Here is a 16,873-nt window from a genome sequence, read left to right as displayed (position 1 = left end):
TGGGGGCTTTGGGAGTCCTATGTATGCCTTAGTACTGATGCAATACTGTAGTTGTCTGTATTCGTATCTCTTTCTCTCAGGTGCATTGTGAGTTACCTGACTGCATGGACTAGAAAAGCCTTTTCCCTAAATACAGAACACAGTGTCAGGTACTAGGTAAGTGTGTGGGTTGCAAATGCCATCTTAGTACCCTTCTGACAATGTAGTTTCAGCTGGACTAAAAGATGGTGACTCACACTTATTTGTAACCCATACATATTTTAAATGTTCTCTGTCTGTGCCTACCCAGGGCTTAATGTGAGTAAATGGGAAAACCAATGTGCCTTGTCAGCTAACACAAGCCCAGAGTAGATGGTGTTGGTATTTAAAAAGGCTCATTGTATCATTCTTTGAGATTCTGATTACTATGATTTGCCTTTTGATGCATTATGACTGGTCTATTCCTACTCTCCTGGCTAGCCTATGTCATTTTTCCTTCTTTACGGTGTGATGGCTCAAGTCAAGTACAAATTCATTGTCCCTATATTATTATTCACTTGAGCCTTTAAGTACATGAGCATCTCTGATAAAAAGTATATGAGTCTCCTACCTGCAAAAAGAAATGAGGAATTTTGTTAGGATTTTACAAAAGCACTTCATGAAATAGTGTGTTCACTAACAAAGAAGCTGTAAATATAAATAATTATTGCTAAGGAAATAATGCAAAAATCTCAGTAACTGTAAACAACTAAAGTTTAATTATATGATATTTAACTCCCAAATCATAACAAGACAGCTATTCAAATAAGAAAAGCCCTCCACTTAAAGTTTTATCTCATTAAAATATAAATGGGCTTTTTATAGTCCAAAAGTATAAGAATTTAAGTAAAGTCATTACATTTTAGGACTGGAAAGGATGATTTAGAAACCATCTTGTATAACTCCTTCATATTCATAGGGTTGGGATCATTCCAGGTTTTTCCATCCTTATAATTCAAATGGTATTTAAAATTTTAACACTCTTTATTCATATGAAAACATAAAATTGTTCAAATGCTTGATTCACAATAACGCTTCTCTTTTTATATATGTTTAAATCACAATATTTTAAGTTAAATATTCCCCACTTAGAGAAGGGAAGTGAAAAGATCATTAGAGAAATCTCTGCCTATAACATGTGCCCTATGTAATAGAACCCATTAAAAAAATAACATGTGACCCCTGCTAGGAAAATATACAGCCAATAATCTTACTAGTCAAGGGTACTAAAAGTGGCATTGTTTCTTCTGAAATTTGAGAGATGGCAAAATCAAGGATAGATTCCCTTTTTATATTTAGGCAATATTTTTCCAAGGGGAAGAGAAAATTATTCTAAGGATAGGGGAAAATATTCTCAAATATTAAGCTGGTTTTTCTCTAAAACATGATTTTAAATGTCTTGTGTAAAAATATTTATGTTTTCTATGGAGAAAACAGAGGTTGTTTCTAAAAGATCAACGTTGTTTTAAACCAAATTCTTTATAGAAATCTGCCTGCTTGAGTCTAAAAATCCTCCAAAGAAATAGATGTAGAAGCAATTTTCCATTACTGAGAGTACCTTTAGTATTTCTTTATTAGATCATCTCTAAGGAGATATTTATTGATTCAGGCCTCTTTTAGATGTCTATTCTATCATTCTGGTATGTGCAGTAAACCGGAATGACAACTCAGGGCCTGAAGAGTGGTAATGCACCTTTAGAGGGGTCTAAATTATGGTTAAAAGAGTTTAGTTATTGAGGTTAGAAGGTGCCTGGCTGTATTTCCTTTTCTTTTTATGTATAAATTGTAGTTAAGAAATGCTCTGAAGTTCACGTGACGGATCTGAGCAACCCTAGATGGCTACAAACTTCCATAAGTAAGCTGCCTTGCCTAGTGACTAAGTCCTAATTCTCACTTATCTTCATGTCAAGTTGAAACAGAATGGCAAATAGAAAACCAGGAAACAGAAAATCTTTTGCAATTCCGTTGCAGGAATGAGAAAAAAAAAAAAAAATCAGAAAAATCACACATCATAAAAACTGGAGCTTTGGTGACCTCTTGTGGAATAATTTATTACCAGCCCATAATAAAGCACTTACAGATTGAAATCTGAGACAGGTTTTCATCAATGCAGGTGCAGGAGTACACTGGTGGGCCTACTAAGAGTCAATGGATTCTTACAACCTAGAAATTCTTATACGTGCATAAAGTTATCAATAAAGTGTGCTCATGCCTGTAATCCCAGCACTTTGGGAGGCAGAGGCGGGCAGATGGCTTGAGCTCATAAGTTCAAGACCAGCCTGGGCAAGGTGAAACCCTGTCTCTACAAAAATACAAAAATTAGCAGGGTGTGGTGGCACATGCCTGTAGTCCCAGCTACTTGGAAGGCTGAAGGAGGTGATCACTTGATCCCAGGGAGTAGAGGCTGCAATGAGCTGTGATCGTGCCATTGCACTCAATCCTGGGCAACAGTGAGACCTGGTCTCAAAAAATAAATAAATAAATAAATAATAAAGCATTAATAGTTGCACTGGACTATATGTTCAAGGGAACCTACCTATATAATAAACACACATCAAGAGTGACTTAAATGAAAAATTAAATATATTAAGACATTTAGAGCCTTTTATCCATAGGATAAGAAGGAACCTTCCAACCACATCATATATTTAATGGTCCTCTTCAAGGAATCCAATCACAGGGAAATTGGGGAAGAAACTATGAATTAATCATACCTAAACTACCAGGCATACTGTAAATGACTCAATAAATAACTTAATGGAAAAATAAAGAAAAAAATAATCTTCATACTTAATAATTAACATTAATATTGTTAGAGCTATAATGAGTAATAAGTTGGGACATCTAGCTAGATTCTCAATATATTTATAGTTAATGGGATGAAGAACGAGGGCAGAATTTTTGGCCAAATGCATCAGCATCCTTGCCACAGTGGTTTAGTGGTTGATAAGTCTGCATACCTCAAGAAGGACAACTGACTGAGGAGATAAAGTCATTGCCTCATACTTGGAAAAGTATTTGAATACATATTAGAGAAAAAAATAGGGCTGTATTTCACTATTAGATGAGAGGTAGTCAGAAGATAATTGAATTATAGTATCAAGCAACCAGATCTACTATTGTATTGGTTTAAACATAGTCACTTGGACCTTCATCATGGACATTTCATCAGAATATTTTTACTTGCCATATACTCTAGAAGGTCATTTTTCATAATTCCAAAGACATGTCCCTCTCAACAGTGTTTTCTTAATAAACAAATTTGTCTGTAATTCTTGCTTAGGAAACCTAATGCATAACTAAAGTTCAAATAATTCATTCCTCTTTGTTATTTTTTTCTCCTTGAAGTAATTATGTAACTCATCTCATGATTGTCAGTGTATTAGGCTAAAATCTGAAATTTGAGTATTCTAGGAGTTAGGTAAATAGACATAAAGGCTATTGAATTCACATTGCAAGGCTGTGAATCAGGTTATCTAGTAATATAGCTGTGTAGGTAAATGTGCTTTTGCTTATATGGGAATGGGAAACTATGGTCTGGTAATAACTTATGGCTATGTTTTGTAATTAAGATGTCAGAAGAATAATTTGGGAAGTTAGTAATTGCTTTTCTCTTGCTCGGAGCATTGATCTTGGTTTATATATTTTTAATATTCTAATACTGATGCTCATAAAGCATTTAAAATAATTAAAAATTTTTAATTATGTAAACTTCCAAAATTAAAAAATAATCAGTAGATTTTACTGCCCAAACATAATTAACTTTATATCTACATAATACCTTTTATCTATTACCTTTTTGGTTAGCCCTTATCCAAAGATAGTCCTATAATTTCTTAGCGATAATTATGGAATCAGATGCATGCCACATTGAGCACTTGATTTCTATTTTCTGCTGTCTTCCTAAGGGTTACTGTAAAGACAAATAGTATTTTATTTATCATATTGGTGTAACATCACTTATTAAGCATTTACTTTATGATCACATAAGTTATTTGTAATTATTTGCTATTGAATATAATGCTGCAATAAACATCTCCATATGAAAGTTTTAGAGGGGCTTTATTGTTACCAGGAATTTGTGCCAAATCTTTTGAAATAGTGTAAGAGCCATCAGGGTCACAGCAAAACAGAGATAGTACACTCTGAAGGGTTTTGTCTATTATGATTTCATTTAATAAATTTCCTAAGGTTTCCAGTGTATCCCCAATAGTACTGTACTATTTACACAAGCAAATACTAAATTACTATCTATGTTTTTAAGCATGTCTGACCTCCTATTACAATATAGAGACTTCTGTTGCTCTTGGTTTCTGGAAAGTAAAAACTCTTAAATCCTGTTTCATACAAAATCCCTGGGCCTCAGAACAAGTCTCATTTAGGACTCATGAGGCCTCTTCATTCCTGAACTCAGAGACCTTAATATGCCAAAAAGTCCTGCCCTTCTCAGCAGTTGTCAAATTATGAGAAAAGTTCAAGCCCCACTGGCATTCATGTTTGATGTCCACACATCTTCTACGTCTTTTAAATCTCTTTTAGTCTGCACAACTATCTTGTGACAAATGCATTGCTATCCCTTGATAACTGAGATATTAAAAATTAGATGCTAAGTAGTTCTCTCGAGGTCACAGCTATGAAGTGGCACAGCCAGGATGTAACCCAAGGTCTTTCTCTTTTAAAAATCATGTCCTTTACACCATTCCACCCTGCTTTGTAATACAGATGTCCAGTAAATAAATATAAAATGTGTGAAGTTCTGGCCTGGCACGGTGGCTCACGCCTGTAATCCCAACACTTTGGGAGGCCAAGGTGGGTTGATCACCTGAAGTAGGGAGTTCAAGACCACCCTGACCAACATGGAGAGACCTCATCTCTACTAAAAATACAAAATTAGCAAGGTGTGGTGGCACATACCTGTAATCCCAGCTACTAAGGAGGCTGAGGCAGGAGAATCACTTGAACCCAGGAGGTGCAGGTTGTGGTGAGCCAAGATCGTGTCATTGCACCACAACCTGGGCAACAAGAGTGAAACTCTGTCTCAAGAAAAAAAAAAAAGTGAAGTTCCAGTACAGTGCTGGTATATATTGGTGTTCTCCAAATAATTATTTGTCATGTGCTTGTTATTCTCCAATATGAATTAACTTTGGTTATATATTCCATTTAACTCTATTCTGTTTAGTTTAACATTTATTGAATACCTACAGTGTGCTGGACAATATTCCAGGTACCAAGGCTGTAGAATGAGTGAGGCAAGGTGTTGGCCACTGAGGTGCTTCTGGCTGGATCTGGGCAACATGACTGCTATCAATGTGGCAAGTGTTATGAAGAGGAGCATGGGACACCTGGCAGTGGGCAGCACCTATCAGTGCCAGATAAGGGTATACCCAATAAGGATTCAATCAGGGGAGTGATGCTGTGGGATTTGCCACCTTCTTCTGCCTCCTCCTCCTCCTCCTCTTCCTCCCTCCCTCCTCCTCTTCTTCCTGTCTCCTCCTTCTTCCTCCTTTTCTTCTTCCTCTCTCCTCCTCCTCCTCTCCTCCTCCTTCTTCCTCTTCTTCTTTCCTCCCCCTCTTCTTTCTTCTTCTCCTCCTCCTCCTTATTCTCCTTATTCATCATTGTCTTCTCTTTTTTTGTCATCCCTCTGCTCCAGGAGGGTTTGCCCTTTAAATGGACAGCCATGATGAAAGAAAGGAAGATGGAATGTGAGTGCAAAGGCAGAGGAGATAAGGCAGACAAAGAGGCTACAATAATAACTAAGATGAGTGAAGATAAATGTCTGAACTAGGGGAGAAATAGAAAGGCTAAAAAGTAGAAGGAAAAGCAGAGGAGCAACATTTAGAAGTAAAATCAGCAAGAAGCAGTGACTAAATGAGGTGAGCATAAGGGAAGGCATTTCGAGTGACTCCAAGTGGTCTGGCTTTGGTTTGTAATGCATGGTGGCACTATGTGAGGAAGTGTGTGTAGTGGCAAGGAACCTGATATAGGGGATTTGTAGTCATTGGGGTATGTTTATTTCACTAAGTTATGATCCTTCCAAATGGAAGCCTAAGTTTCTGGGCAGATCTGATGAGTCAATTAAAGGTGATAATACATACTGGGAAATTAAATGAGAACCACACCCTGTCTGCCCCATCTGAAGAAGTATATGCAGAGTAAGAAGAGCAATGAGCTGAAAACAGACCCCCAAGAGTACCAGCATTTTGAATTATGCAAAGAAAAAAGACAGACAAAGGGGAAAAGGAAGCAACAGGCAGAGAGTTTCAATGATAGAAGAGGACATTAATGAAATAGAGGTGGTTTCAGAAAGAGGGTTAGTACGGTAAACAAATAAATGGATTTAAAAGTAGGAAGATCAATTATGGTTAGCCAGATATTGTCAGGGCAGAGGTTAGAGGAGGAAGCCTGATTTTAATAAGTGAATGAATGGGGAAGTAAAGAAGTGGGGTGGTAAAGTGAAGACTATTCTTCCTGAAAACAGCTGATAAGGGAATAGAGGGATGGCTAACATTAAAAAGACAAACAAATTCAAAGATGTTTTAAATGGGAGATCCATAAGCCTGAAGAAAAGAAAGATGAAGCAGAAAAGTTGAAGACATATGAGAAAATCGGAAAACAGACAGAATAGTATCCTAATCAGGATCCTAAGTGGAAGGCCTGGCCTTGGGAAGAAAGCAGGAGACTTTGTTCACTGAGATTGGAAGGAGAGAGTCAAGAATGATTCTGGTTCAAAATTTGAGGAAGTTATGGATGTCTGAAAGTTTTCATTCTTCAACACCTCAATACTGTCAGTAGAATAAAAGGCCATGTACCAACAAAAAGTCACAAAGGATCATAAGGGGGAATGGCAGGACTCTGAATAAGTTCTTGGAAAGGGTGGCAAGAGTTACTAACCAAGAACAAAGCATAGAACAGTCAAACATTGATTAGACTAAAGCTAAGTTGAATATGATATTGGCCCCCAGCAAATATCAGGTGATTTTTTTTTTCTGAGACCATTCAACTGCCAAGGTATATGCATAGGAAAGTCCAGGATTTCAGAGATTTGGGAATGTTGGTACCAAAAGGTGATTGCAGCAATCAGTTACAGGGTTCAAGCTGGGGAGGGATATAAACAAGAACAACGTGGTAGATAAACACGGGTAACAGAGTCATGAGAGAAGAGATATCTGTGGTGTCAGAGAGATGTCTATGGAGAGCAAGGTCTGAGGAGAGAGCTGGAAGTAAGAGGGCAAGGCAGTTATAGAGAATAACAGAGTTCAGGGTATATCCACAGTTGCCAGGATTTTGTGGGGATGGCAAGGGTATGTGAAAGTCACTGGAGTTGAAGAGGTGGAAGAACTGTTAAGTCAGGGAAGATAATAACAGGATTTAGCAGAGGATGAAATTGTGAACCAGGTGTCAGAGTCTTGAAGGGAGAAAGTGAATGACCTAGAAAAGCTGTCTTCCTAGGAAAGTCAAGCATCTGTCATTATCAGGTAGTCAATGGAGCCCTCTTTTAATATACAGAGGATGTGCCAATGGGTTTCCAAGGTGCAGCTGAAATATTTGGGGTAGCAGAAGGAGTACCATATGCACTGATCCAGAGAAGAAAGAAAAGCATAAGAGTGAAAGAAAATAATGTTTCAGAGGGATTTATATTTTAGCCCATTACCCAAAGTGACCAGAAGGGAAGGTCATTGAAATTAGCCTAAAATTTTTTAAAGAAAAATTTAGTATTAGATTTCAACACTTGAACATTTGACTTGGAATGATCTGATTCATATCCGTCAGGGAAGTCTGGAATGGCTCAGGCAAAGCTTGCCTTGGGTTTTAGATTGGTAGAAATCACAGTTTCCCTATACATCAGCCACATCATTCATCTTTTTACCTTCAAACTTGCCAAGTTCTTATCCTTCTCATCCATCTAGTCTCAGTTGAAGTTTAACTCTGTGGTAGGACTTTTTTCAACTACCCACACTAAAGTGGAAACCACTGCTGTCATTCCAAATCTCCCTACTATTTTCTATTTTCTCAATCATGCCTGTCAGTTCTTTGCTATCTGTTTTCTTGTGCTTGGATTTCACTTCATTCATTCAATAAATATTTATTAAATGAATGTTTGTACTCTTTAACAGCAAAAATATACCAAGGGATTTATGGACCATTTTGCTTATTTCAGAATAGCAGGTGACTTTATGTGGCCAAACCATTTATAATATAGTTAATCTAATATGTTGGACATTTAAGTGCAATAAGCAACAAACAAGCGAATCAATCACATGTTGACCCTATTTAACCCTTAAAAAGTAAAAAACAACAAAACTATATATCATATATCCTGCTATTATTACATTTTTATTAAATTGAACAATATCTCGTGCTATAATTATTTTTATTAAATGTGAACACCATTTATAGGACCCTACCATGCCCAAGGCAAATAATGGAACATAAAGATTAAAAAGAGATGGTCTTTCCTATCAACGAAGATTTAACCTGGAAGATGAGACATACTTAAACAAGAAAGACATATACAAGGTTCTTCTGCTTAAGAAGTCAAGTTAGATTACCCAGCTCAGGTCCCAGGCTTCCCCACCTGGTAGTTGTTTGTCCTTAGGCATGCTGCTTTTCCTGGAAGCATCAGCTTCAGCAACATTTAAATAAGACTAATAAAGATACATACATCAGAGGGCTTTTGTGAAAACGAAATGAGATTTTTAAAAAATGAATTGCTTAGCAAAATACCAAATATGTAGCAAGGATTCACAGAATGCCAACTGTTAAGTGCTTATGGTCCAACTAAAAGATTATTTGATTTAATTAACTGTTATGAAGCTCTCTTTACATAAACTTGAAAAAATATTTTCTGGGATTACCTCTGATCATTACAACTCATTCCTATTTAATTCTTTTATTGGATAAATAGTACTGTACATCTAAGCTCCATAATATATGCTTCAACAGATAAGAAAGTTATTATTCATAAAATAATGTTATTAAATAAAAAGCAATTAATATGGGAATGAGCAGCTTTCTGAACTAACTTCTCATCAGCCTATCAGGAAAGCAGGACTTTTACTAAAAATGGAGAATTGCTAATAACACTGAGAACTTTTGCTAATCTGTGGAAATTTAACTATAAGTTTTAACCATGAGAATTAAGTTTACTTATCTGCAGAAATATCTATTGTGTAATACTAGTTACCACTTACTCGCTCCTAGCACTATTAAAAAACAAATGCCTTCCTTTACAAGGTAATTATCATTTGATCTATAAAATATGGACTTTAGCCATAAATATCTGGGTCAGAAAGTCTTATAAAGCAAAATACTGTAGGAAATATGTTGGAATTGTGTCAGAATTATCTAAAACTTGGATTATTTATTAGTTACTTGAGCAAGATTTCTTCCCCGAAAGTTATAGCCATGTAGGTTTTTATGTTCACAGATGTAACATTTGAAGTGTAAGATCAAAAGATTGGTATTTCTAATTCAAACATGATCATACAGATATGTAAAATCACCAAAGAGATTTATCTGGGACATTCCACATTTCAATCTGTTTTCTTACTAATACATATTTGAAAAATAAAATCCAGAAAGTCCTAATTGTTCAAGAATGTGATTAAAATTCAACATTAGAATCTTTCTGAAAGAAATCTGATAGTGACACTATTGGCCTGGTAATCTTATCCTATATACACATGATATGAGAAAAATTACCCCCATGTTTATCTTCATTATAGTAAAGATATTAGAAAATGTAAATGTATGTTGTAACTACTAAAACTCTGGAATCTGAAAAGTCAAAGCTGATTTATTCCAGGCATCATTTAACAAAAATGACACATCAAAAAGTAATAAAATATTATGAGATTTTTATTGCAAATAAGGTTCAAATATATTTTCAAAGGGAAGAGTTAGAAAAGTGAACATCTTTAAATGTCTTCAAGAATAATGGTAAGACATTCTGAATTGGCCAGGCTATAGAATAGTGGAGGAACTGTATAACTTAACTGCAGTTTGCATATACAGATGCTATGGGTTTCAGAGACAGTTTCCAGTTTGGCTATTTATTCAGACAGTATTATATTCCCAACAATAATAACGTTTTATTTCATTATCCTGTTTGAACCAGGTTTAAGCATGCAGCTGCAGCATGTTGAATTTTTAAGAATCAAAGTCTGTCCAGTTTCATGAGTTTGGGCTTTTTATTCAATATTTGAATTTATTTTTCCTGGAAATGAAAAATAGTTATAGCAACACCTGGTATAGTTCCATGAACTTAGTGAAGGCTTAATAAATATTTATCACTGTTGAAGTTAGAAGAAACACTGATTTGCACTCTGCACGATGTTGAATTAGGACCACATTGCTGCAAAAAGCATAAACACTGGGTACAGCATCCGAATCTCAGACAATTTTTGAAAATGACTATTTTGCAGGAGGCATAATCTGCTACAGAAAAAATAAAATGTTACTTATCACTATGATTAAGATGCATTAAAATCTAAAGAACTGTTTAGAAAATCAGACTCTATAGAATGCTGGAAAGTGTGACTTTTTTGTATTGTGATCTGATCAGCCTTGGCAGGAGAGCCAGAAGTGAACCCCAGCTGTAGATCTGTACGAGTGAGAGAACTAAGCTAAGACTGGTAGGAATAGGGGAGATCTGATGGATATGACTATAAGCTCCCCCACAGTCTCAGCATCTAACAGGACACACCAAACCTGAATCCAAATCAGATTAATGGTGTCAGTCACCATCTCAAGCCAGCACTGGGAACTGGTTATGTGGGAAGTGTTAATATCCAACAGATGACAGTTTTATGTTTGGAATGGGAGAGGTTGTCTGGGTTGTAACAGGGCCTTAGCCAGTGGGCTGCAGAGGGGAGAAAATTGGGATAGGATCCAGATCCCCCAGAGAGAAGAGGTTGGCAAGACTAGCCAGTTTGTAAGCCCAGACAATTTGGCTGGAGTTCAGAGCTAGAATCTGTTACCAGCAAAGAATAAAGTGCAAACAAAGAACAGAGGCAAGAGTCTAAAAACACAGTGAGGTTAGGATTGGGATCGAGGGGCTTACTATTTATTGGTGGCCACATATATGTTTACATAGGGCTCACTCAATAGCAGGCTTAGGGTGATGGATGAACTCCAGACTCTGTTTATTGATAGGAATGGAACTCCTAACATCCTGTCAAGCCTGGGTCTCATTTGAGTAACAACTTGATGGTGCTCTGTTGACATTATGTAGTATTGGCTGCTCGGCATGGCTATACAAGAGCTGTCAGTTTGGGGCACTATTTTTTTATTCTGTAATAAGCTAGAATGTCAGCTCCACAAGAGGAATTTTTGTCTCTTTTTTTTTTTTCATTGACATATAACATGTGCCTAGCTGGCATATAGTTAGTATTTAACAGGTATTTGTTGAACTAAAAATGAATTAATCAAATCTATTCTAAACATTACCAAAGGATTTGTAAAATATGGATGTGACTCCCCTTTCTTATTACACTGTACTTCAATTTCTTTAATCACAATGATAATACAGTTCCAGATTAACAAAAGGCAGAAACTGATCAAAGTGTTTTCCATACCTTTATTCTACCAAAACAGAAGAGAAATTTTATTTATCAAGAAACCAAAATTAGAGAATTTCGATGGCTGGATAATTTTATGTGTCAAGTTGACTGAACCATGGCATACCCAGATATTTGGTTAAACATTATACTGGGTGAATTTAACATTGAAATTGTTAGACTGAGTAAAGCACATTGCCCTTGCTAATGTGGTGGGTCTTATCCAAACAATTGACAGCCTAAATAGAACAAAAAAGCCAACTGTCTCAGTAATAAGAGTGAATTCCTCCTGCCTAACTGCCTTCAAGCTGGAACACTGGGGGTTTTTTTCCTGCCTTTGAACTTTAATCAGCTTTTCCTGGTTATTGGGCCTGCTTTTCCTGGTTATTGGAACTTGTCAGCCTCTGTAATTGCATGAGCTAATTCCTTATTATATACTTATATATACATTCTATTGGTTCTGTTTCTCTGGAGAACCCTTCCTAATACTGGGAGTTGCAGCTCTGGTTAATTCAGTAGCTCAACAGCATCAAGGACAAGATTCTTGCCATTATCCTATTCTGCTGTCTTTAGCATCTTGGCTTGCTGACTTACACTGGTTCTTCTCATGGCCTAAGTGGCTGCAGTAGCTCTAGACATCACTTCCTCAGCGACACACATGAAGAGTTGGAATAAAGATATGGTTTCTTCAAATATGTTTCTGTTTAAGAGTAGCCTTTCTGAAGCAACTCCAAGCTGGCTTCCCCTTACCTTTCACTAACCAGAAGGATCACATGACTCTTGTTAAACCAGTCTCTGAAAAGCAGAATAGACTCACCATGATTGGCTAAGGGTAACTTAATTGATCTCCTGAACAAGGGATCTGAGTCACTTTCCCTGAGCCAACTGCTACTAGCAGGTGAACAACTGAACATGTTCTAACAGCTTGAAAGAAGGGGAAAATGGGCTTGAAAGCAAATACCTTCTTGCTATTTCTCTCCTGCTTTCAGCCCTTCATTTCCATGGGTCAGGAATCTTGAATTCTCCTAATGGTCATGAGCCTCAAAACTGACTTTTCCCACTCAGTGATGAAGAGGTTTACGATGCTGGAGTCCACAACCGAGATTTCTACCTGCAGCTTCAGAACTGAAACACTCACTACCTGTCTTAGGCCATTCCAGCTACTATACCAAAGTACTTTACACTGAGTAATTTATAAATAATAGAATAGAAAATTATTGCTCACAGTTTTAGAAGCTGGAGGGTCCAAGATCAAGGCCCCAGGAGACTGTGTCTGGTGAGGGTCCAGTCTCTGCTTCTAAGATTATACCTGGCTGCTGCATCCTCACATGGAGGACTGGATAAACTCTGTTTTCCATATGGTGGAAGGGATGAAGAGGATAAAAGGGGGAGGCAGATTTCTGAAGTCTCTTGGGTAAGGACATTAATTCCATTCACAAACCTGGAGTCCTCATGACCTAATCACCTCCCAGAGTCCCCGCCTCCTAATAACATCACCTTGGTTATTAGGTTTCAACATATGAATTTTGGAGGGGCACATGCATTCGAACCATAGCACTCCCACGGATTCCCTTCTTAGGAATAGACCACAGTTGAAGAAGGGACCTTCATTCAGCAGGTCGCAGTTGGGTGGGGTTGGGAGACTGGTCTGTGCAGGAACATTAAGGCACAGCTCCCTTTGCCTCTCAATGCTGGGGTCATCCCAGCCCCAGTCTTCCCATAAGATTGGTTGAAGTGTTTATTATGGCAGCATTGTTATTCATTCTCTCCCTCCACCCAATTTTATATTTTTTTACTTCCCTGTATCCCCATCTGTTCACTCCCACCCCCAAGGATGGATCCCAAGAGCCTTCCTAAATAAACTTCCATACTCAAACCTTCTTCTTAGAGCCTGTCTTCCTGGAAATCCAACCTGATCAGGAGCAGACCACAGAGGGGACCAGCCTGCACTGCAGTTTATGTGACTATCAGGTAATTGCTCCCTTACATGGAGATCATGATCTAACCCCTTCTCCAAAGTAGAAATTGTAGTCTATGATGAAATATATTACAAATTCAACTTGCCTTAATTGGTGTATGAAAGTCCAGATTTAGGCCCAAATTTCCCAATCTAGCTATACACATACATACATGCATACACACACACATACACACACACACACACACACACACACACACACACACAGAGAGAGAGAAATCTGTTAGACACATATATATACACATATACATACATACATGACATGCAAACAAGTTTCTAAATAAAAGCTTCAAGCAAATAATTTGCAAATATTATTCTCCATTTGTGCTAATCTTTTATTAAAAGGCATAGCCACCTTTGCATAACTCACTTTAAAAACAATACAAATAGATTAGATTCATCTGCTATCACACAAAGGAAAAATTATTACTAGGCAATGTCTAGGATCTCAGGATCCACTTGGAGATTTTTCAAAAGATATCCCATAAATAACATCTATAATATGCAAGGCACTGTCTGGGGAATACAAAAATGAAAAAGGCATATTGCCTTAACAAGCTTACACTCTAGTGGAGTAGAGAGAAGTGAAAAGTGTAGTGTGATAAACACATGAGAGAAAAGGGTGTTATCAGAGGACCCAGCATGTCACCTAACTCAGCCTAGGTAACAGAAAAGGTTTACCAGAAGTAAGTCAGTAGGGCACTTAGCAGAATTTATACTTTCAGGGAAGATGAGAGTTCCTGGGAGAGAGAAAAACATATTCATAGGCCCAGAGATAGGAGATAAGATAAGGTAAGGCCCGGGACTTATTCTAGGAACTCAAAGTACTACCACTGTATTTCAACACCTAAAACAGTGCCTGACAATGCTGAATACTCAGTCAACATTTGCTAAGTAGATGAATGAACAAGTGAAGTAGCTGCACCATTTAACACATCTAGTGTAAGGTAGGAAGGCAGTGAGAGATGATGTTAGAAAGATTATAGGCAATTAATTAGATCATGAAGCATCTTCCTAATATGTCAAGTTAAAGGGTTCCTTATTCTGAAATACATGAGAAATTTAAAAATTTAAGTATGGTGGCCATGATTAGAGTTGCTGACAACCAGGCACACAACAGATTACAGAAGCATGATTGAGGGCAGGGAGTCTAGTAGGAGATCATCACAGTAATCCAAGCAAGACATACAGCCATGAAGGCTTGAGAAAGAGCAACAGAGACCAAGAAACATTAAAGAGCAATGCATCCTGGAGATATTTAGAAAGCGTTACCACTGCAAGACTTGGATAACAGTTTGGATAGGCATCCTTGGTGAGAAGCAGACACCATTTGCTTTGAAAAATTTTGGGAATTTCATTGGATGTTTTGTATCTACCATGAGGTGTGAATTGTCAGTTTTCAAGATGCTTTTAATTGTCTTAGTTTAATTTTTCTCTGTGAGGAAAATTTTCACAAAGTTATTATAATCCCCAATATTGCTACATTTCCTTTGGTTTTCTTTCAGTTTTCCAATTTCTTCTATTTCCCTGGTAACCCATGTAGTAATGGTAAAGGAAAGAAATGTTTCTGATATCTGTATTTTTCAGGGCTGTTGTTTCTCATTATGCGATACTTCAAAAATTAGTCCTTCAGACCACATTTTAAATTATTCAGAAGAAATAAAAAGTCAACATTACCACTGAGGAAACATATTCCTTACATTCCCAATCTATATTGTTCAAGGGAAGGTGCAGCTAGACCCAAGTAGAGATACTTAGAGACCTTCATGGTGCTCCTAAGAGTGACAGGCTGAGATACACAGAAGCAACCGCAAAGCCAGGCTGGCCACTCAATGTTTTACCTCCTTGTGAGGAGATTATTTCAGAAAACAAAGAACTAGGGAGGGGAAAGATAAAAGCTTTATTCTCATCCAGGCGCGGTGGTTCATGCCTGTAATCCCAGCACTTTGTTGGCCTCTAAAGAAGTGATAAATTGGGAGGCAGAGGTGGGCAGATCATGAGGTCAGGAGTTTGAGACCAGTCTGACCAACATGGTGAAACCCCATCTCTACTAAAAATACAAAAATTAGCTGGGCGTGATGGCACACGCCTGTAATCCCAGCTACTCAGGAAGCTGAGGCAGGAGAACTGCTTGAACCCAGGGGGCAGAGGTTGCAGTGAACTGAGATCATGCCACTGCACTCCAGCCTGGGTGACAGTGAGGGCAAGACTCCATCCCCCTCCAAAAAAGCTTTGTTCTCTTCCAAATTTATGGTAGTTGTTCTGTTTCAATATGAGATCTTCTTACAATTAACATCAGCCCTCTATAGTCAGTCTCAGGAATCTGCAAACTTAGTTTTTTGATACTGCTATACAATGCCATTCATCAATAAGTTTGCAATGGGGGCAGGAGATAATTTCAAAAACAGTATACTATGATCTAGGATAATACGACATAATTACATTATTCATATAAATTACCCACTTTTCCCACAGGTGCGTTCACATTAAAATGAATGGTGAAAGAAAAAGAAAAAAATTCAATACTGGTTCAAGGCAAATCTTATATTTGTTAATATTTTCAGCTCTTTTTATTTAAAATGTTAATTCTAATTTATTAAAAATTTGTATTAAATGAAGCTGAAACATCTGGCATAGAAGGCATCAGATGGTCATCAAGCAGATATGTGCTCCATCTATGAAAAGTGGTCAGACCTGTCCAGCAACAGCAGACTGGACTCTACGGCATTTCTTCCAAATGCTCTGCTTCCTGTGGCCTTGTCTGCCTCGTGGATTTCTATTATTTGATCCCAGTGTTTTCTTCTGTTTGACTCTTGGCAGTGCTTCTTCAATAGCATCGTAATTGCCTCTGCATCTACCACATTGCCACTCTCCCCTTACATTAAATGTAAGGGCCCCAACAGACCTCGAGGATTGACTGCTATACATCTGAGGTCTGACCATTGATATAGCCAATGCTGTACATGACACTAGGATCCATCCATGGCCAAGGAAAATATACAAACCAAGATTTGGCATTCAAAGACTGGATTGTGATGAGGGTTATATAATATGTAAACTTACTAAAAAATCATTGAAGTGTACACTTAGAATAGATGAATCTTATAATATATAAATTTTACCTTAGTAAAGATTAAAATAAAAAGATTCATCAGGCAATAGAAGTAGGTAGGACAAATTTAGACTGACATTGAACCCATCCTAAGTATAAATCAATATAGGGGGTTCTATTATCATGACAGGAGCTGACCCCACAGAAATTCAATTTGTTGGGGGAAAGCACAAAGCCTGTTACATCAGTTTGCAGTCTTGGGAAGAG

At 37.3% G+C, this 16,873-nt stretch overlaps 1 protein-coding gene across 2 annotated transcripts in view; it reads right to left on the bottom strand.

The window, feature by feature from the left end:
* Window positions 1-16,873, bottom strand: part of LOC144582208 (uncharacterized) — a 62,900-nt gene that overhangs the window by 17,644 nt on the left and 28,383 nt on the right. Inside the window, exon 2 of one of the 2 annotated variants that reach the window (XR_013534549.1) lies at window positions 3,814-3,931. The exons of the other annotated variant lie outside the window; for it this stretch is intronic. The gene's annotated coding sequence lies outside the window, so the exon portion shown is untranslated. The remainder of the gene's footprint in view (window positions 1-3,813; window positions 3,932-16,873) is intronic. 2 annotated transcript variants of the gene reach the window in all.

This window comes from Callithrix jacchus, chromosome 4 (assembly GCF_049354715.1).
Source record: "Callithrix jacchus isolate 240 chromosome 4, calJac240_pri, whole genome shotgun sequence".
NCBI classification, from domain to species: Eukaryota; Metazoa; Chordata; class Mammalia; order Primates; family Cebidae; genus Callithrix; species Callithrix jacchus.
Note: the sequence above shows the minus strand (reverse complement) of the source record. Positions and strands in the feature narration are given on the sequence as shown.